Genomic DNA, 22,644 nt, shown 5'->3' on the forward strand with positions numbered 1-22,644 from the left:
AGTGAAGACCTCTCCTGGACCACCAACACAGCATCACTGGCGAAGAGAGCTCAGCGCCGCCTGTACTTCCTGCGGAAACTCAGGCGAGCAAGTGCTCCACCAGCCATCATGACCACATTCTACCGAGGCACCATTGAGAGCATCCTCTCCAGCTGTATCGCTGTGTGGGGCGGAAGCTGCACTGAATACAACAGGAAAGCCCTGCAGCGCATAGTGAACACAGCTGGAAGGATTATTGGTGCTTCACTCCCCTCCCTGAAGGACATTTACACCACCCACCTCACCCGCAAGGCGACCAAAATTGTGAGTGATGCAAGTCACCCCGCTCACAATCTGTTTGATCTACTGCCCTCTGGGAAGAGGTACAGAAGCCTGCGCTCCCGCACTACCAGACTCACCAACAGCTTCATACACCAAGCTGTTAGGATGCTGAACTCTCTCCCTCCTCTCCCCCCTCCACCCTCAGCTACATAACATCCTGGACATTGGACCCACAAATGGCCGCCTGCACCACTCCACTTGCACACTTGTACACTTTGCAACTTGTTGTTGTTGTCCTGGAAACACAACACTTCTGCTGCTCTTACATAACTTGCACCACTATGCCACTTTATTTCTTACTTAGGTCAAACAGAACTACCTCAGCCTCTTATTGGCCTGACTTTGCACTAGTATTTTATTTTATTGACTGTCTATGCACAATTTCAACCAAATTTTGCTGCTCTTATTTTTTCATTATATGTGCCCTCTTATTTACTTATTTACTTACTTTTTTGTTTACTTGAATGTTATGTTTGTCTGTGGACTTAAAATTGTTAAAATATGTCTTGTCTCCACCGTGGGATAGTGAGAAACGTAATTTCGATCTCTTTGTATGTCTGGAACATGTGAAGAAATTGACAATAAAGCTGACTTTGACTTTGACTTTGACTTTGACTTTGAGGGGGAAGTGTTTGTCTGAATGTGCCTGAAGCTGAAAAATATAATAATAAAATAACGTCACCGTGTGCCTGAAGCAAAAATGTTTGCTTTCTCTGTTTTTCGAATAATATTAGGAACAACAAAAAAGCTTTGGGACATTCAGGTGATGATAACTAGGGTGATGATGATGATGCGGGAAAGATCAAGTGATTCAAGGTAGCTGTGTTCCGGCTTCTTCATTTGATGGCTGTGTCTGTGCCCCAAGGCACCACAGTAGAGCTGGTAGCCTGGCATGCTGTGGCATTTCTTCATAGACCAAGAATAGCAGGAAAGCCACTTTTCAGAGAACAATTGGTGGGATTTTCAAGAATGAATTCAAAAACGATGAGAACGTGGAAACAACAGGACAGTCGCAAGTGAACACAGCTGAATGACAGGACATACCTCAGTGCCTTACAGCTTGCTCCTAATGAAAAGAATGACAACAGATGTTCTCTCCAACTCTCCAGCAATTATCCTCTGATTTATAAAATTACAGAATAATTGCAGATAAAAAGTTGAAGACTGAAGAAAGCAGAGGGAGCTGGATCACTTCATGCATCAATGCATTATTAAGAACAAGGTGGGAAAAAACATGAACATTTAGGTGCTTTGACACTCCGTTTTGAAAGAGAAAACTCATTCATTTGGATAGACTTTTATAGTTTACACAGAGGTATTGGCAAAAGAAGCGGGAAATCCCAAACGATGATATGAAATTGTTTCAACGCCTCACTTCCACCACCCAAGATCTAAGAAATCTGTCACCAAAAGCTCTTTCAAGGAATGTTTACTCTCTTATTTCTGAAGGTAACTGCAGACATAGATCACAGTGGATGGATCTGACTCCTTAAGCAGTTTCAACATCCTCCCGAGAATGGAACTCTTACCCGGATCCCAGCCAAATCGGAGACGGAAAAGGGTCAGACCCGGGTCGGCACCTGGCTGGAGTCAGACTCTCTCCCAGTGCGGCAGACACTCAAGGGGTCCTGAAGCCAAGCGTTGCCACCCGACGACCGTATGAAACACAACATGCCGCCTCTGTTTTACAAATAAACTAAAGAGACAGTGTTGTTACCGGTCTGTTTGATAAGACGAAAAAAGCTAGGAAAGGGAAAGAATAAAGTAAAGTAGGGATGACAGACGAGTGTGTGTGTGTGTGCGCACACTTCAGATCAATGAGAGAGGGAATCAGAAGTGATGCATCACACAGGAGAGGCGCGGAGGTGTAAGGATGGGGTGTGTTTCCCCACAGATGCCATCATCATCGCCATGGCGACCCAGCCAAGCAGGTTCATCTGTGTGTGTGTGTCTGTATGCGTGTCTGTGTGTGTGTCTGTATGTGTGTGTGTGTGTATCTGCTGTGTGTGTGTCTGTGTGTGTGTCTGTATGTGTGTCTGTGTGTGTGTGTGTGTGTGTGTGTGTGTGTCTGTATGTGTGTCTGTGTGTGTGTGTGTGTGGGTCTGTATGTGTGTCTGTGTGTGTGTGTCTGTATGTGCGTGTGTGATCTCTCTGTATATCTTACCTCAGAGTGAAATCATCAGCACTGGCTGGCTCTACGGAGATGTATATGCAGGGTCAGTGTGGCCACTGAGAGATTAGATGGTTCTCTTTGCCGCAGTGCATGCTGGGTAAAGAGGGAGAGCGTCTGAGGGGTGGTGTTGCTTATCGGCTGCTGACATTTGCCAGGCCTGGGGGGGGGGAGGGGGGTTACTCAAGACACGGAGGGAAACGAAAACACGTTTTTAATACTGCACATATTATGTGCATATATGTGTCAAATACGATACATAGCTACTTGTGCATACATAGATAGATAGATACTTTATTGATCCCCAGGGGAAATTCAAGGTCACAGTAGCATACAGACAACACACACACACACATTCACTAACAGCAGTCGGCAGCCATGGCCTACTGGAGGGTTGCCGGTTCGAACCCCGACCAGTAGGCACGGCTGAAGTGCCCTTGGGCAAGGTACCTAACCCCTCACTGCTCCCCGAGCGCCGCTGTTGTTGCAGGCAGCTCACTGCGCCGGGATTAGTGTGTGCTTCACCTCACTGTGTGTTTCACTAATTCACGAATTAGGATAAATGCAGAGACCAAATTTCCCTCATGGGATCAAAAGAGTATATATACTATACTATACTTATACTTACTTGAAAGTAATTAAAAGTATATAATATAAAAAACACAACTAATCAATAAGAACAGTAGAAGATAAATATATACTAAAATACAAATTATACTAAATAACACAATTCTTAAAAAAAACAGTATCCACATAGTGGGTGATTAATCAAACAAGATGCACTTGCAGGGACTGAGCCTGTGATTCTCTGTGCATAAGGTAAGGTAAGGTAAGGTGATCTGTGTGAATGAGTGTCATGGTGATGGTGCAAATAAGTAAGTCAAACAGGGCAACAGTGCAAGAATAAAGTCTATATATCTATATATATATATAACTATATTAAGGAAGGTATAAGTGTGGTCACAGTTCGGCTGTGGCATGGAGGGAGGGGTTGTGCATATGTGCTAAATATAGCACGCAAACAATGAGGCAGAAGACAGTGGTAAAAAGTTGCTAGTGGACAGACAGTTCAAGACATGGAGGTGGTGAAGAGGCAGACAGACTATGCGGAGAAGTCTATTTCTCCTCTTCCCTTAAGTGAAGCATTGAACAGTTCAATGGCCCTGGGGACGAATGACTTCCTCAGTCTGTCTGTTGTGCAAGGCAGTGAGCGAAGTCTCCAGCTGATCAGGCTCTTCTGCTTAACAATAGTGTTGTGGAGTGGATGACACTCATTGTCCAGTCAGTTTATTCAGGGTCCTTTTGTCAGATATTGAAGTGATGCACTCCAGTTCAGCTACCACTACAGAGCCAGCTTTCCTTACCAGCCTGTCAAGTCGCCCCGCAACCTTCTTTTTTGTGCTTCCTCCCCAACATACCACTGCATAGAAGAGGACGCTGGCCACAACAGACTGGTAGAACATCCTGAGGAGCTTGCTGCACACATTGAAGGAGCGCAGCCTCCTCAGGAAGTACAGCCTGCTCTGCCCTTTCTTGTAGAATACATATGTACACTGTACACACACAGATGCACACAAAGTGATACATGTTTAATAGTGTACACACACATATCAAATACCGTACATGTGTATGTTATCATGTGTACAGAGAGACACACATGTACACACACACATACCCACTGTACACACTAACGTTAGTAACTCACCTCACACCTTATAAAACACCTCCCAGCAGCATGCTCACTGACAGAGCTTAAGTTTTGAGTCTACTGGTGTTTCCGTGGCGTTCACCTAATCAATAAACACAGAAAAACATAAGATGGCGGGTGTCATCTGGGTAATTTTGTTTATCTGGGAAGTTTGGGAACGCCCTGCTGTGATGATTACGGAGTTATGAGGGCTGTTATTCACAGTGTCATTGTGCTCAGCCCCACTGTCACTTTCAATTATCGCTGCCTGTGTCTCCAAATCCTCCCACAAGCTGTTGTAAACCCCTGTCGCCATATTACTGCTTAAGGAAAATCTATACGAAATCAGGCTATTAGATTCCTTTGTGTTCCAGACAGGCCAGGGTGCAGAGATTGGAGAGGTGAGGAGGAGGATCATTTTCTCTGCTCAGCGAGTTATCAATACCATGTCACATGGTGCTTTTTACCTGCGGGGGGGGGGCACACATGAGTGTGTGTTTGTTCAAGTGACAGAGAGAGGGAGAGAAGGAGGAAGAGTGGGCCTGTTTCTGTTAGTTTTGTGTATAATTGTTCTGTTTGTCAGTGTGTAGGTGTGTGTATTACATTGCATTGCCACCTCCTGAAAAAAGCGGTGATGATTGGAGACGCTCTGAAGCTAGTGGGTATACTCCCCATCCATCTCACTGGGAACGACTGGAGCATGGCTGAAATGTGCTCTATATGCCCACGGTCATTTCTCAGGGAAAGGGACCATCTGATGGGATGCAAATGTAAGCAATTGAAATATGCTGATGGAATTATCTTCAACATGACTGATTTCCCTGTGCCGACAGGACCATACAGTAGCAGGCTACGAGGCATGCACTCCAAAGATCAATTTTAGAGAAAGCATCGGAATAATTATTCAGAAATCTGCTCATTATGATAAGGACACATAGAAGCGAGACTTCCTAATGCCGTGGTTAACGCAGAACATTTGGTGGAGACGGTTCTGCGTGATTTTTTCCAATCGCCCCCTATCAACATTTTCATCAAGGCGATACAAACCCTCCCTGTAATAGAATTTTAATATCTAAATTGCTTGACATTATATTTCCTGTCATTACAACAGCAAGAGGACGACGAATCGCAAATTCACATTTTGACATGTAAAAGCCATTTTTAACAAGGTGAGCATTTTTTAAAAGAGGTTATTTGAAAGACAAGATAGGTGTTTTTGTAAAGTGAAGTGTTTCCTATCGCTGCCCTGATTGAAAGCGAGCGGGATGGAGTGGAGTCTGAGTGTGGTTTGAAGATTCTGTGCGGGTAGAGAACAAATCCCCTGCCTCGGACACGCTTGTAGACTCCTGGAGTCTTCCACTGACTGCTAAAAAAAGAGAGAAGATTCTTCAGCGGCTGAAAACTGTAATAAAGTCAGTTTGACTGTAAGGGAGTCAAGGACGACCAGAGTGGGTGAAGCTAGAGCTCCTTTTCAATCATTCACTCTGGTTTTCTTCAAAATACTGCAAAATAAATTGCAGTACTGAGTCACTGCTCAGTGCTGTATTGAAATGCTTAAAGTTAAAACAAATTAGAGGACATTTAAAATAACCGTTATTTTAAACCATACAAGATGATTGGTTGATAGTCATACTGTTACTCAATAATTTTACATCCTCTAAGCATACAGTATATCACATACACAATCTTAACCATTCGACTTGCTGACTTTGTGAATTTGTTTCTTTCTTGGTACTCATTTTTTCACTTGTGGTGAAACTACCATTAATGCCAAATCAGCCATTTGAACATACAGTATATGTACATTTGAATGAAAAAATATTTAGGGGTGTCTTGAATTACTTGCTGCTTTTTTTAGATTTCCCTGTGGAAGCAATAGGTTAAATCGCTGTATGAAATGATGATTCAGAACATGTGCCGAGACGACGAGGAAACAGCACAAAGAGGCTGACGCTGGCACCTGGGATGGGATTACCTTCCACAGCGTGCGGAAGGACCGCCAGCCGGACCGCTACGCGCCATTTCAGTCGGCTAAAGCAGAATAGCTAACCCTATACACCAGCGTTTTGAGCTGACGGGGGGGCTGAGTGAGAATGAGCGCTCGCTGCGAAATAATGAAATAACAGGCAGAGCCGATGCTGCCACGTTGCGTTTCTTTTGGGAGAGCAGCGGAGCCGACTAACTCGCTGAGGGAAGCAGTCAGGCCACACGTTTGAACACCTGATTTACCTTTTGCCTGTCAATCACAGGGGCAACCTGACACACGCCGCGTTGTTCAGATCTCTGGATCTCTCGCTCACCGCTTTTACTGTTCTTTTTTTGCCATGTCTCTCAGACATGTGCAGCAAGTTTGGGTAATTACGATACATGCCTGTTATACTGCACTGCTGCACCCTCAGCCTGTCGTCTAAAAACAGATGTCATTTGTCATCTTGACAGTCAGACCCAAGACACTGGGGATTGTGGGAGTTTCGCAGACACTCACATTTCAGATCTGAGCCTTTTTCTCTCCTCTCCTTTTTTCACTGCGGAGCACTTGTTTTCTCATTTGGGTGCGGAACCAGATCCAGCCAGCCGGTCTCCATCTGTGACAGAAGAGAACGCCGAGGTCAAGAGGAAAGCAAAACTGATGTGCGAGACTCTTTGTACTGTAAGACCTCCCATTGATCTGTGAAGTAAATGGATCTTGCCATCTTGACAATTCCTTGTTTCCTTGTCTTATACTGAGTGAGGTTTTTTGAAATTAAAGTCGACTCCAACAGCACATCCACATATGGTGCTACGCCCCAGTGCAGAAAGCAAGGTCCAAAAAGACACTGTTGGCGTGGAAAAACTTAACTGGCCGACTGAAAACTGACTTGTCTATGCCATCAAACACCTTTAGGATGAACTACAAGAGAGCCAGGCCCTTCTTTCCTAGCCTGACGAGCCAGACCCACATTAAAATCTAGGGTCTGGGCACTCACCGTTCGCAGTGCTCAGTCTGAGGGGCGGGATAATCGGTTGTCTTTCAAATTCTCTCTTCACGCAATAGAACAGGGCTATGCGTCCCATGCGTTTCCCACCAGCGGAGCTAGTTGGCTAGTTCAAACTTTTGCCAACTTAATAAAAGCTTAACTCGTGTCACACTGTTCGCCAACAGCGACATTATCTTATTTGTTTTCAAGTAGCAGGGAATTCAAGCCAAACCGTTGCAACTCTGCCATCAATCATTATGTTAAGCCCGCCTAACGATTCTATACACGATTTGATTGGCCTGATAGAAGTTTAGGGCTGGGGTGAAGTTGCCGTGGGTGTAATGGCAGATGTCCCAATACTTTTGTCTATAAGGTGTATGTGCTTGTGGATCCAGAGGGAGGCTTTTTCTCACGTATATGTACATCTCATCTGGATAAACATCATTGTTTTTTTATTTAATTGAATACAGAATCTGATCATGGAATGTAGCCCAAAATAAGATAGTTAAATGTTGGCTTGGTGCTCCGGTTATTTGGTTTCAACAACACAAGTTTCCTTCAAAGGCAGTAGATTTTATTGATATATACTGATACTATATGCAAATAAAAAATACTTCTATGTGAGTGTGTGTGTGTGTGTGTGTGTGCATGCACATCAAAGAGGGGAGTCATAGTTATAGTGAGTCTGTATCAAAGTTGGACTCTTCAGTAAACACTGATATTTTGAAGCAGATATCAGACCTTGAGGCTCTGTGCTATTCTGATATGGTTTTAAACCTCACCAATCCACTGCCATTTCCATCACTTTTTTATTTATTTATTTTTTTCACGTCACTATGACTTTGATTTCAGCAGTGGACACAGTTCAAAGATTTTCCCCAAATAAGAAACACTTTCATAAACCCACACTCAAAACAAATAAAAAACACTTTCATAAACCCACACTCAAAACAAATGAGTGGCCTTCTACTCCAATATCTCACCAATTACGTCAAAAAATAAATAAATAAATAAATAAAATAATACTAAAAAGCTCCTGCTCGATGTTTAGTTCGCTTACTGTGGAACTGACCTCATTTTGAGCTGTCGTAGCATGTGCTCACCACAGCCTCCATGCAGCTTGTGTGCGTCTGGTGGTTGGAGGGTAGGAGGCGGGCGAGTGCGAGTGAGCGAGCGAGTGCGCTCAGGAGGAGAGGAATAAGTGACCTGAACCTTAACAGGATGAATCGAAGGCCCCGGAGGAATAAACATGGGCGTAAAAGCAGTGCAGCCCATATCTGCGGTAATGGGTGGCGGAGGAAGCCATGTTCTTTCCTAACAGGGCCAAGGTAAACCGCCTGGGGATCTGAACTTGTAATTCCCTTTCACTCTCACTCGAATCATCGGTATGTGCGTAGACAGCCTCTCTCTCTCTCTCTCTCTTTCCCTAAATAAAAAAATACAAAAGGGATGAGCAAAAAGAGAATAGACAAACACACCGGACTCACAATGGAGGCTTTAAAAGCCTAGTGGCGTCTGTTTTTGTTTTATTTTTTTATATATTTCATGGGAACATACACAACAGAACAGGTAGAGATTACATTTATGTTGTGCAGATTAAATATATGTTGTGTAGATTAAATATATGTTGTGCAGATTAAATATATGTTGTGCAGAACACCGGCATATAGGTCCACAGCTACCTAGGCCAAAACATCAGAATTGTCTTTTGAGTGTTTCATAATACTGATGGCTTTTATACATTAATATCGTATGAGAAGTAATGGTCTGATGGTTTAGGGAATGGCCTTTTCCCACTAGTGCTATTGATTTGATTTTAATAAAATGCCAAAGAAATCATTTATGTGGACTTAATATGGATTTGACACATACACACACACACACACACACACACACACACACACACACACACGCATACACACACACACACACACAATTGTAACAAACTCAGACACAGATGCAGAATGCCATTGTCGATTCACTGCCTGTGTAGCAAAGCTGCAAAGAGCACACATGAAAAGCCCTGCATGTGCCTAATCTTCCACTCGGACATATTTGTGTGTGTTGCTCCTGTGTGTTTTTGTGTGATTCCGTCAGACAGTCATCCATGTCTCTGATCATTTCACAGCTGATAAAGTGCACAAGGAGACTGACTACTAAGCTTCCTGCATCCGTCACATCACACCAAAACCCGATATGACCATCCCCCCCACCCCCCCCTCCAAACACACACACACACACACACACACACACACACACAAAGACACTATAGCGTGGCGGCGGCAGCAGCATCTTGGGCCGAGCAGCGAGACACGTGGCAAATCTGCTTACTTCCTCTCTCATGACACGGAGTGTTACTCACGGGACAACAACACTTGTCAAAACGGATTTACGGGAGGATCTCATTTTTACCCCCGCCTGACCCCCTGCCTAGTGCCCCTCCGTCCCTCCGCATCTATACGATGGCGTATGGTGCGTGCAGACTTCTCCCTCATGGCCCTCATTGATAAAATGATTATGAGGCTTTCAGGAGCTCTGTAGATAATTTATTTGAATTATTTAGTAATTGCACGGTCCACGGAAAATCCTCACTGTCTGTGAATGGAGCCGGACAAAAATAGTCGGAGTCTCTTTGACGGACATAAATGGATTCAAACCAATAATTACTGAGGTGGACAAACACGGAAGACAGATCCTGTTCGCGCTGGACAGTGGAAAAGTGTGGCTAATTAAATTGCAGCTGTCAGTTATGGGCATTCTTCTCTCTCTTCCCCCTCCGCGGCACATAATTTGATTAGTCATCGCTCTAGAGCGGACTCGGCGTAATATAGATCTCCACAGGCACATCTCTCAGAATGTTTCTATCAACGGAGAGAAAAGAGCAGAACTCCTGCGATAGACTTGTGGGGTCAAGGGGCCCAAATTGTCCTCTCCACTGACCTGTGCCAACCCACCGGCCCGCCCGTCTCTCCCCCATCTCGCGCCTCTTTTCTTCCCGGGAAATTGGACTCTATTGAAAGAATTTTCTGTTGTTATTGACAGTTGGAGGAATCAATTAAGGAGCCAGTGGTGCATTCAGAGGCGCAGCGAGTGGGCCCCCTTAAATGAAGGGGTGTGGATAATGTTCTAACTCATCTCCAGCCGAGCTACAAAGACCTCCTGGCGACACAATGGGCTCTCGCTCTCGCCTCCTGCTCAGGAGAACTCCAAGGGTAGAATATTGAAAATCAGCAGAGGACTTTTAGGGGGAGGGAGGGGAGAGGGTGTGCTGCTGAGAAAGAGAGAAAATAAGGGAGTTCAATGTAGCAGCATCCGATAGAGTCAGAAATCCCCGTCGTCCAAGGGGTTGTCTGGGGGTGACATTTCCTCACATTGAAATACGCGTGTGGATTTTTCTAGAAGAAGGCGGATTATAAATAGCAATCGCAGCAAGAGGCATCATTATCACTGGTGCTTATGAATGCAGCCAGAACAATAATGAACCGCAGTGGAAGAACACTTAATAGCGTTCATGAGGAGAGTTAGATTGAAAGGAGAGTGATCAATATGCAGTACCCTGTTACTCCGAGTAATTTCTTTTATCATTTCAACTAACCATGCCCACCATGATGGACAAGCTGCTGAGGTGAGAAGTTCATTCGATATTCAGAATAAAGACGCTTTTATGACAATATTTTTAGGGCCACGTCTGAAATGAAAACCTACCATGTTCATTTTCTGACTATAGGGTTTAAAAAAAAATGTCTTCCTTGGCTAATGTGAGTACCACACTTCCTCAATTTGACGGTATATTGTTGTGTGGCTTCTGAAGCATAATGCGCTATCGGAGTGCTTGCAGGTCTCCGGAATTTGAATCTGCCGTTTGTAGGTTTGTGTTGTGTTGCAGGGGGTGTCTGTGGATATGTTAATTGACTTTCCGCAGGTGGTTCAGTGCCATCTGAGATCCATGGAACAGACTTTTCCACAGTGTCCGTCTGGCGGGATTGCTTTAGATTTTTCACACCGTTTCTTTTTTTTTTTTCTTTTAGCTCTGAAGTTGGACTTCACTCACTCTCTCACTTTCCATCTCCCTCTATCTCCCTCTCACACCCTATTTCTCTCTCTCTCTCTCTCTCTCTCTCCCTATAGCCCCCTCTCGCTCGCTGTAGACAGATTTATTTTTTCTTCCCTGTGGCAAATTTTAAAGGCCACCTGCTCATCTGAGAGTCAGCGAGGTCTACCCACCTATCGGCCTGAGGCTGCTCCCCAGCTCTTTGATACTGGGATTGGCACATGGCACACACAAACCTCTGACTAAACTGCACTCAAACCTACATCACCCCCCCCCCCCCCCTCTCTTTAAAGACCGGACTAATGAGTGTGGGTTTCGGATGATCTCAGACAAGTGTAGACTATTTTTACACAGGTGCTTTTTTGCTTTTGGTTCTCTGTGTGTGAACCTGGTATCTGTGTGTGTGTGTGTGTGTGTTTTGTAACAGCCACCTGTCCTCTAAACCCATCCAGAGGCCCCTTTAGTAGTTAATGATGGGTGATGCCAGAATGTAGCTACTAGCTTTAATGTTTCTCACACAGCGGACCCAAAGTATCTTCATTTGAATGTAAATCCTATCTTTCACTGTAATATGTTGCTAACTATAACTATTTAACATGAAAAACCACACTCTCACTGATGACGGCATAGGCTGAAATGTGTTTGTGTTAGCGGACATGGTCCAATAAAAGGCATTATGAGAAAAGGCTTGGGAGTTTTTCATGTTAATTTGATAGTCTTTCTAACTCGCACCCAAAGTCGTTGTATCTTTGGGAGTTGAGCGTGCCTGCTTCACCGCTAACTATAATTACCATAACTAATGTTTTATCTTGAGCGTAATAAGGGCTCATACGCAGTAGAGATTCACCAAAGGTTCACTCGCCCAGTGAGTAAGTGTAGTCCTGAGGATGTGCAAACACAGAAAAATAAGGTTGCCATGACGGTGAAAACACCGTGTTTATTATTGAGAAGGTTGCATGGCTTATGGTGGAGCCCAGGAAGATTCCCTGGAGCGCTCACAAGATCCATATAGCAACTACATGACCACATGCAACATGCAGTGTTATTCTCATGAACCTCTTGATTTTGAGGCTTCATAAACCTTTCAGAACTAAACTGGATTTCATCCAATAAAGTTCACTAATAAAAAGAACAAGGAGTGTTTTCATTCTGGATACAATCGACAAATATTTCCAAAGATTATACATGTGACCCTACAATTTATTTTTTACAAATTATCTCGACAAATCCGAGGTCTTATTTTATAGTGATATAAAGCCAATGTTGCAATACAACAGGAGGTAGAATGTGAAGCAGTCTTGTTGCAATCCACCCGCATACCCATCAGCTCTTCCTGCTGATGAAAACGAATCAGCGGCACCGAGCCCAGCTATTGACCGCACCTCTGATATGGAGTCCCTCCATATTACGTCTCCGTAACCTTTCCTGACAGCGTAAAAGTTCATCTGATGTAGGAGAAGAACAATAACAAACACGAATCATTTAAATGAATGAATGATGTAATGAGACTGAAAGGACCTCTCTCCTGGCTATTGTTCTGTTCTGACCAATTCAGCGTCAATCCTGTCAGAGCTCAACTCTCCAGCGAGACGGAGTGCGAAAAAGAGAGAATGATGGAGAGAGAGAGAGAATGGGGTAGAGGGAGACGGAAAGAAACAGAAGAGTTAAAAAAGACAGGGAGGGATGGAGGGACAGAGAAAGAACCAGAGAAGATAAAAAAAGAGAGAGAGAGAGAGCAACGAAATGAATCCCCATATAACTATGATTTCATCTGGCTTAGGGGACTGGAGCAGCATGAGGCTGTGTAATGTAGCTGATCAGTGGAACCGACAGCCGGTGGCGAGTGAGTGAGCAGGGGGAGTCACTTGCAGAAGGTCACCAGATACAAAGTACCTACACTTCTTATTGTGGTATGAATCCACTTAGTGGGGCTGCCCTTTCTGTCCGGCCGCGCGCAGAAAAACCCAAATGTGGCTTGATGTCCATCCCGCTGGCCCAAACTAGGCTGCCTGTCTCTATCAGCCCTAGTTTTGGTGGCGGCTTCACGGGCTATTATCATCATGGTCATCGTCGCCATACCCATCATTACAATCACCGTAATCATATACTTCATTTCCGGTTCGAGGTGGCACGAGCCTGTGTGAACCTCTGTGTGCGTGTGTGGAGTCACGGCGCACGCCTCTTGCTGAATGAAATTGCATGGTTATCAGAGAACAAACATGCAAGGTTGTGGTCCTCTGCGTGTGTGTGTGTGTGTGTGTGTGTGTGCAGCAGGCTTGTGCAAAATTCCAGAATTGAATTGAAACTGGCTCTTAAATTCCAATTCAATTCTTGAATTTCACTTGCATTTCAATTGAGGTAGCAAACAGGAAGCAGAATTGCAATTCGAATTGTGCACAACCCTGGTGTGCAGGAACCATGGGAGCTGTATCAGAAAATGAGTCCACCACCACACTGAAAGACATGGCCAAGACACGTTAATATCATTGTCTGGCTAATTTCAAGATGCACATGCTGTGAGCTTAACAAAAAAAAAGATTGGGTTGGGGGGGGGGGGGGGGTATAGCCGAAATAATCGAAGCACCACTAATTGGCTATTTAGAGCCTCTGGGCATCAACAAACAAAGCTTTGCCCGCGGTGCCACAGGGGCATTATTGCCCATTCGCGCCAGGCAGCAATTTTGCCCTGTTGGTGACATTCCTGCTGTTTAGAACTCCAACCCATGAAAGCGCTTGATTAGTCAAATCTTTCAGGCCCCCCCTTTCTCCCTTACCATCATAATAGCCTTGCTAATCTCTGATGAAAACAATTGCCCACACCCACACACACACACCCACACACACATAAATGCACACGGATACACAAACACACAAGGCTAAATTACTGAACTCCCATGATTTCCTTGTGTTGCATGAATCATTTTAATGTGCCTCTTTTTTTTAAACTATGGTTCACCCTGAATTTCCTGTGATGTTTTTAAGTACCTTAGGAAAGAGGAGGGTTTGATAACACCCGCACAAACACACACACACACACACACACACACACACACACACACACACACTCATTCCTCCCTACCTTCCAATATCCAAATCAATCAATTCCCCTGCTCTTAAAGACCTACCTTTTTGGAACACGGTGCCAACAATGTCCACGGTTACAGCAGTAAACAATTGAATTTCGCCCGAGTGAATCTCATTAAAAATATAACTAATGCAAGGCTCACAACAGCAGCCCTCATAACACGGAGGTGGGAGGGGGGGGGGTTGGGGTAGGTGGAGGTCATTCACAGTCCCTCAGGCCATGGACGAAGTCTTGGTCTGTCAACCCCATTACCTGACTATGAGAAACAGACAGGTGACCTTTCAGAGATCAGGCAGGCTTCGGAGACTGTGCAGTATTGTTATCGGTGTGGAGGGCAGGAGGAGGGGCAAAAATGACAACGTCTGTATTCTGCATGGGCGCAATCTTATTCACTTCAAATATTAAGCAGCCGTGACTAGCCTGGGTAAACCCTCAAGGATTTTCGGGATGAGAGAGAGAGAGAGAGAGAGATAGTGTCACGGAGATATGCAGCCTTTCTCTCTCTCTATCCAAGGCAAATATAAACAGTTCTTCATACACCCACAAAGACCTCAAACAGAGCTGTACATGCTGACATGAAGGGAAATCTTAAAAACACAGTCTACAAAAACACTGATATGAAAATATTCTAATGTTCTCGCCTAGTGTTTCACAGATGAATGTCTTCATGTTCGCTTTGAAGTTGGAAAATGTAAAAAAAGACAAGGCCTTTAAATAGTTTCCTATTTGTAGACAGGCACGAGGGTTGAGAACACACCAGACGCTCCTGATGCAGATGTGTGGAGTCGGTCAACCTACACTGTTGTATCAGTGCAATCAATGGCTTGCACATCAAAGGAGGATGCCAGTGGATGCTTAGCACAAAGTAAGAGGGCAAACCCTTGAGGATCAAGCCTAAAACTGGGTCATGAAAAACAGCCCATTTGGGTCAAATGAACATGTGCTAATGTGTGAGCCCCTCTTCCATGAACACGATCTCTCTCTCTCTCACACACACACACACACACAAAGAGAGAGAGAGGGAGAGAGTTACATACAGTACAGACACACACAAGTATGCTTGCACACAGATGCAGACCGACACACACACGCACACATACATTGGGGCAGCCGTGGCCTACTGGTTAGCGCTTCGGACTTTGAACTGGAGGGTTGCCGGTTCGAACCCCGACCAGTAGGCACAGCTGAAGTGCCCTTGAGCAAGGCACCTAACCCCTCACTGCTCCCCGAGCGCCGCTGTCATTGCAGGCAGCTCACTGCGCCGGGATTAGTGTGTGCTTCACCTCACTGTGTGTTCACTGTGTGCTGAGTGTGTTTCACTAATTCACGGATTGGGATAAATGCAGAGACCAAATTTCCCTCAAGGGATCAAAAGAGTATATACTTATGGACCCTTTCAAGAGAGTTCCATTATCAGCATCATAGTTGGCCCCACAAGACTTCCTTTTTAACATTCCATATGTTATCTTAATGCAGAGGAAGTAGATTGGGGCCCAAATAGAATGTTCAAGCATTGTTTGTGTTTACCTTGTTGAAAGGGTCTATACTTATACATACACACAAAGAGAGAGAGAGGGAGAGAGTTACATACAGACACACACAGGTTATAATTCAGCTTGGGTGGTGTAGTTTTTCAGAGAAGCTGTTATCAATTGCCTTGGTCTAATAAAGCACTGCTGGTAATGAAGCATTGCATTGGGAGGCGAAATCTGTTGGCTCTGTACAGTTAAGAATCCCTCTGCAAATTTCCTCCTATTCAGCACTTCCTCACAGCAAACCATGTGTAAATTAATCTACTCAGCTAAACACTGCTTTTATTAGGAAATGTGCAAATGTCTTTGCTCGGCAAGCAAGACAACAGAATTGTTGTAACTGCACAAGTTTATCATTCTCTGCGCTTTATTGACACTTTGTGTGTGTGTGTGTGTGGAGAGGGGATTATATAATAAACATAAATATGAGGCCTGTCCTGAAGCAGCTGTGTGTGCGTGTGTGGGTGCATGTATGCTTGTGTATGTGTGTGTGTGCGACGTGCGTGTGTGTGGGTGCATGTATGTTTGTGTGTGTGTATGTGTGTGTGTGTGTGTGTGTGTGTGTGTGTTTGACAAATGTCAGATAGAGATGGTAATGCATTATCTCCAAGCTTGATTCTCAGCACCAAGATTCTCCACTTTGTCAGTTTTCACTAAAATTACAACGTAAATATTGACATAGAAGTAGCCTACAACATACCATAGTACACAAACATCACATTATATCTTTGGATTAAGACCACACTAGTAGCGTAGTAATTTAATTTAGTTAGCTTAGTAACATAGTTCATAGTTTGTTGCCGTTATAGTGTAATAGTGTGTGTACTTATCTAAAAGTAGAAATGTAAAGAACACACAATTTTTGCTATTAAATGGCCATTACATACAGCATTAAATGTTATATTTTCGACTGAATCCAACATGGGCTTTTGGATATTTGGAATCTATTCCTCTTTGCACAAGATCCCATCTCAAGTTTTCAGGAATGGCCTCAAAGCACTGCCTATGTTTGCAGTTTGCACAGAAAGACTCTGTGTAGAAACAAGGGCTTCTAAGAATGCATTATTGGAAGGAATGCATAATTTATTAGCACTTGTTCCAGGTATGGCATGAAACATAGTGCACTCTGCGATAGACTGCTGACGAAAAAATCAGTTTACAAGACGAGCTCCAGCCACAGATCTGAACTCCAGGTATTGCAAAGATGTATTCACTCCACACCAGTAACCATAGCATCTGCTGTAGAGTTTGCTACAAAAAAGAAAGTGAGAAAAGAAAAGAAAAGAAAAGAAAATGAGTTGAATAAAGATGACACTAAAGGTGTGAAAGAGCTAGAAATTGTAAGCCAATATTTTCTAGAGTTTACACAAAGGACCATGGCATATCACACGTATATATCACAGCTATGGGTGTTCTTGGCATAACTCAATGCCATGCTAGTACTCAATGAGTTACAACTGGGAATGCCAGTGACCTTGTTATAAAAGCTTCAAGTTGTGTGTCTATGGCTACTGTTGCAAATGAACAAATCAGAGGCAAACACAATAGCAAAATCATGAAAACGGAGACTTTCCTTACTGCTTAGCACAACTGTAAACCCACAGCTCTATCCCTCAATAGGAACAAGGACTGCAGTGCAAATTCAAAAGTTGTGTGATTGAGAATGACTTTTCAGACTTAACAAGAGAGTTTAAAAATACAGTGTTTTAAACACAAACTGACAATGTGCCTCTTCTCTTATCTGTCACAGGCTATTGAACATGGTTGAGAGGCATAGGAATTGGCAAATTAATGCCAAGCTTTGGCATGCTGTATCACTTAAAACAGTAAAGTTTAGTCCCTCTCACTCTCTCTCTCTCTGTGTGTGTGAGAGAGAGAGAGAGGGAGGGGTAGGCATAATGAAGGGTGAGTAGCTGACAGATGGTTAAAGAAATGCTCCTATCTATTTTCCCTTACAGCTTCTTCAGAGGAGTAGTTTAGAAACAGTCAACGTTATGGATTGATCTCACAAAATGTAGATAATGACCCGGAGCTTCCTTTTTGGCAGATTCAGATATGTGGGGACAGCTGATCTGAGAGAACCTCAGACTTTTGGCTCAAGAGACATGTACACAGTGTAATAAACAATCTGATCTTGTTCTTCCTGTCACTATGGTTACAGAAGGTTTTCCAGCTCAGACACACACACACACACACGAGCACACACACACACACACACATGCACAGGCCCACTCAGTCGTCCCTGGTAACGTTGGCTGAAATGGATAATGTCTTCATCTAACATTAACAGCATAAGGAGCTCATAACAGTTCTGGCGTGATCACCAACATGTCTACCTTCATCACTGTAACGAGGACATCAGCCTCACAGACATGTTTTTTTCCTCCCTTCTCTCCCCTCCTCTGAGTCTCTGTGTGCTGAAACCAAACCGGCCTATTATGAAAGAACATTTTGCAGTTTGACATCTCATAAACAGCGCACATCAAAGAGGGTTGGAACTCGGCGATATCGGCCAATCCTGACACATCCGGCACAATCAGCACCAAAATGAAACATTCTGCTTCACGTCAGCAAGATAACCCAAACTGTGTAGAGCAGTGCGAAACGTATGTTCTTTTAAACTGGGCGAGTGTATGGCATATTAAAGGTCTGATTCAGACATTTAAATGTACCACGCTACATGCTAATGTTTTTTTTTCATACATGCTAATGTTTTTTTTCTCATTTCGACTCCAGTCCTTGTGAGGAATGTTGTGGGGCACGGGGAATGGCATTCGTGGTTATAAGCAGCATACATTAAGCTTGGATCTGAATGATCCCTTGTAACTGCACCAGGATATGTAATGCACCAGTCGGTTAATTGGGACTCTTCATCACAGCTAAAGCAAAAAACAAAATCTTTCTTCCCGGGGCAATGTAAGAGAGGTTTTTGCACACAGGGGGCTGACAGGGGGGGAGATGATGCATGGTTTCAAACGACGAGGCCTATTCTTGGGTGACCCCGAAGTAAATCTAATCTAAAAAGCATTTGAGGCAGAAAATAAAGGCTTTATCTAACAGTGTGTATGAAATTATTCACAGATATTCAGCATTAATTTCACTCTCTATGCTTTACGGAGACGACAGTCAAAAGAGAATTTTTTGTTCAAAACAAAATTTCAGCGGTACAAGATCCTATATGTATAATTATTGATGGAGTGGTGCTCGAGTCTTCTTTTGGCTCACTTAAAAAATGTAATTTTATTCACAAGTGCAAAGTTTCCTCTCAAGTGATCTTAATTTGATATATTATTCAGCACTGAGAAATATCTCTAATAACAATGTGTCAGAGAGTTTCTACAGACAAAAGAAGTTAAATGAGTATTTCATGGGGTTATCGGAAAATTTTACAGTGTCTGTGACCCTGTGAATTTCAGTGCCCTGGATAATAGATGCATGTCATATCCTAATCTTAGGGACTTCATCAGAAGTTTAATCGTGTGAAGAGAATATTTAAAGTTTGCCAGGAATAGTCACTCTTGCCTCAGTGCCTCTCTCTCTCTGTGTGTGTGTGGGCTGTGTGTGTGTCTGAGGTCACTGGTCTGAAATTAACTCCTCATCTGATGTGTTGATGTTAAGTGACTGCTGATGTTAAGTGACTTGCTGGTGAGGAGGTGGAGTAGATGTCGTGCCTAACAGATACTGCATTAGATGTACCATTGGAGGGCAATTCCATGGAAAATTACGTTTTTTGTAACATCCATAACGCCAATAAAATGTGATGGTATGCAATGACGGTCTCTTTGGGGTTGTTGAAATTGCATGAATTTATTGAAAGAACCTCACATGATTTATTAGTGGTCCTTCTGAAATTAAAAAAAATCATGTGAGCCTAAGCTATTCCTTGAGAATGTCAAATTCACATAATTTTATCATGTTGGATGGTAAGAACTAAGTGACGTGACCACCCCGGTAGCTCGTGCACCTGACCTGAGTCTAAGCGGGAAGGAGGAATCAACTGGCTTTCTTGCTCTGAAGACATTACGAGCGGCATGCAAGATCTACAATGTGAGGTAAATATCAATTGATTCTTAATCTTCGGTAGCTTTTCCGAATGTTTTGCCAAGCTATTGCGTTTTTACAGTACAAACAGATAGTTGCACTAACTTCTTACATCTAATCATACCAGCTATGGGTTACTGTTGTGGCGTCAGCCCAATATAACGGTCGAGAATGGGGTTATTGTTGTGGCGTTTTCGTCGTATTCAAGTGGTGTGTGTTTTACTATTTCGACACATGTTTCATAGCGAATTCATTTCATTTTCGGGAACCTGTTGTGGTCACTGCTGTACGTCAATTGCTGTGCGGATTTAGAACCTAGAAAGTGTACATCAAGCTAAGCTAGCTGGGTTTTGATGGCGCCAAGGCATGACTGGCTGTAACGCGTGCGTGGTGAATGCTGAAGCTTTTTGATGATGATATTTGAAAAACGGTGTTGTGAAATCCTGCTTCAAACAGCCAAAGGAGCATTTTTGTTTATCTGGCAGTCACTGGTTAGCATTGCATATGGACAATAGCTGCTACATTTAGATAACTGAACCTTTCACTGTTCAATGCTACATGGTCATAAATCTTGGTGCACTTAATGTGCTTTTGTACTTTTTAAGACGAGTAATGCTGAGTTTGTATCATGTGATTTGGGTGTTGCAGAGCGTGTAGAAGAGGATTTACCACCTGTAGAGCAAACGGTCCCTCACAGTCCAGTTCCAAATACACTTCAGAAGGAGCTTGCTGCAGCATTACTGAAATTGGAACATTTTGGTGCATGTGCCAGGTAAGTTACAGCAATTGATGATTTTGTACACACAAACACACACACACACAGCCCTGTTCTCTAGGTCACTCCCTTCTTTCTTTTGTCTCCCTCATACTTTCTATACATCCTTTCTCAGGTTAATCTTGTATTCCTACTTCCCTCTTCTTTTCTTCTCCATCGGTTTCTTACTTTTTACCTAACTCTTCCACTTTCTCTCTCCCTCCTTCTTTTTGTTATTGTGTTGTACTTCCCTCTCTTTCTTCTCCATCAAACTGAACCTTTTATAACTGTTCAATGCTACATGGTCATAAATCTTGGTGCACTTAATGTGCTTTTGTACTTTTTTAAGACGAGTAATGCTGAGTTTGTAAAGCTGTACACAGGACAATACATGGTAAATTTGATTCATGAAGTGTTATACATTTTTAAAAGTTGTGTTGTGATCACAATGTTGTGTGTCTGTATTCATATTCTGTATTGGTATATCAACCTCCCTTTCTGTGTTCTCTTTCACAGTAAATGTGGCAGTGCAAGGGATGTGAATCAGCGGTTCAAAGTAGGTCTGATCTACTTGCTCATTACAAACTCCATCATCCCCACTTTGGCCGCACCACAAACTACCCCTGCACATATACAGATTGTCCCTGTACTTTTAAAACATGGAACGCTCTTATTGTTCACATCGGCACACAATTAGGTCAGACCTTAGATCAGTTAACCACCTTCTCGTGTCATCTATGTAGCTGTTCCAATTTGCCAAACGAAAGGGAGTATTTCATTCATGTCAACACACATCTGAGGAAAAATGAAGTTGTGTCTTGCATGTTCACTGGCTGTACTTTTCAAAGTTATGACTTGCAATGTAGAAAGTTCAAGGGACTAGCAATTTTGAAATGCACCGAATATTGCCCAAGAACATTTTATTTTTGTAATAAATGCATCACGTTTTTATTTCATTTGTCTGCAATGTCTGGAAATGTGAAATAAATGTTGTAAATGTGTACTCAAATTCTAGTTGTGGTTGATTGCTTCAGGTTATTGAAGAGGCTTTTTAAAATAACATGTTAATTTGACATGCAATAGTTTTTAAAATATGACATGAAAAAATCTTGTACATCGGTTGCATCAAAAAAATTATGTCCATCAAACAAGAAAAAAATCATGTTGGACTTATGACAATCTTATATATCAGTGGCACATGTAAAAATTATGTTCATCAAAGCAAAATAAATCATGTTTGACTGATAAGAAACAATTTCTTCACATACACATGAAAAAATCATGTTCATTTAACAGAATACAATTTGCCACTTTTAACATGAATTAATTGGACTTCGTGGACATGATTTAATTGATGCAACCGATGTACAAGATTTTTTTATGTTAATTTAACAGCCCATTTTTTTCAGTGTGAATGATTACATGAAATTTGAGCATTTGCTATTTTTTGCTGAAGAATGTGCATGAGAAAAAATCCACAAAAAAGAAATGTTATTAATCACATTATACAAATGCCAAGGCATTTCACTGGCGTTATGGATGTGACAAAAAGTCAATTTTCCGTGGAATTGCCCTGGACATTAGTATAGTTCTGTGGTACCATTGGACATTACAGTAGTTTAGTTATGTGGTACCATTGGACATTAGTTTAGTTATGTGGTACCATTGGATATAAGTATAGTTCTGTGGTACCATTGGACATTAGTTTAGTTATGTGGTACCATTGGACATTAGTTTAGTTATGTGAGTAACCATACAAGTATCTTTTAGTACATTTGGAAAAGCATGTATTAGCATGTTCAAATTTGTTCCAGTTTCCAGTCTTCAAATCAGTTATTACAATGTACTTACATTGGTAATAAATAAGATTACTTATTAAAAAGTACATTTTACTCACCGTAACTCTGAAAGTATATTGTGTTGTGTATCACATAAAGATGAACAGACATAAACGATAAATTGAATTAATGAATTACAAATTACACAGTAACATGTAGCATCTACCTGACATTGTAATCATTTAGTGTCTACAATATACTAAAGATA

The 22,644-nt window shown here is 42.7% G+C and overlaps 1 long non-coding RNA gene across 1 annotated transcript; it reads left to right on the forward strand.

Moving 5' to 3' along the window:
* The first annotated feature begins 19,587 nt into the window (after nucleotides 1–19,587).
* LOC143133082 (uncharacterized) lies at nucleotides 19,588–21,601 on the forward strand. The gene is made up of 3 exons (XR_012988433.1): nucleotides 19,588–19,855; nucleotides 20,493–20,616; nucleotides 21,115–21,601. It is a non-coding gene; the product is annotated as an uncharacterized LOC143133082 (long non-coding RNA).
* The last annotated feature ends 1,043 nt before the right edge of the window (nucleotides 21,602–22,644 follow it).

The sequence above is a fragment of the Alosa pseudoharengus genome, unplaced genomic scaffold, assembly GCF_046254945.1.
Source record: "Alosa pseudoharengus isolate Yale_2024_CS ecotype anadromous, Long Island Sound unplaced genomic scaffold, YU_APseudo_1.1 YU_APseudo_1.1_scf_19, whole genome shotgun sequence".
NCBI classification, from domain to species: domain Eukaryota; kingdom Metazoa; phylum Chordata; class Actinopteri; order Clupeiformes; family Clupeidae; genus Alosa; species Alosa pseudoharengus.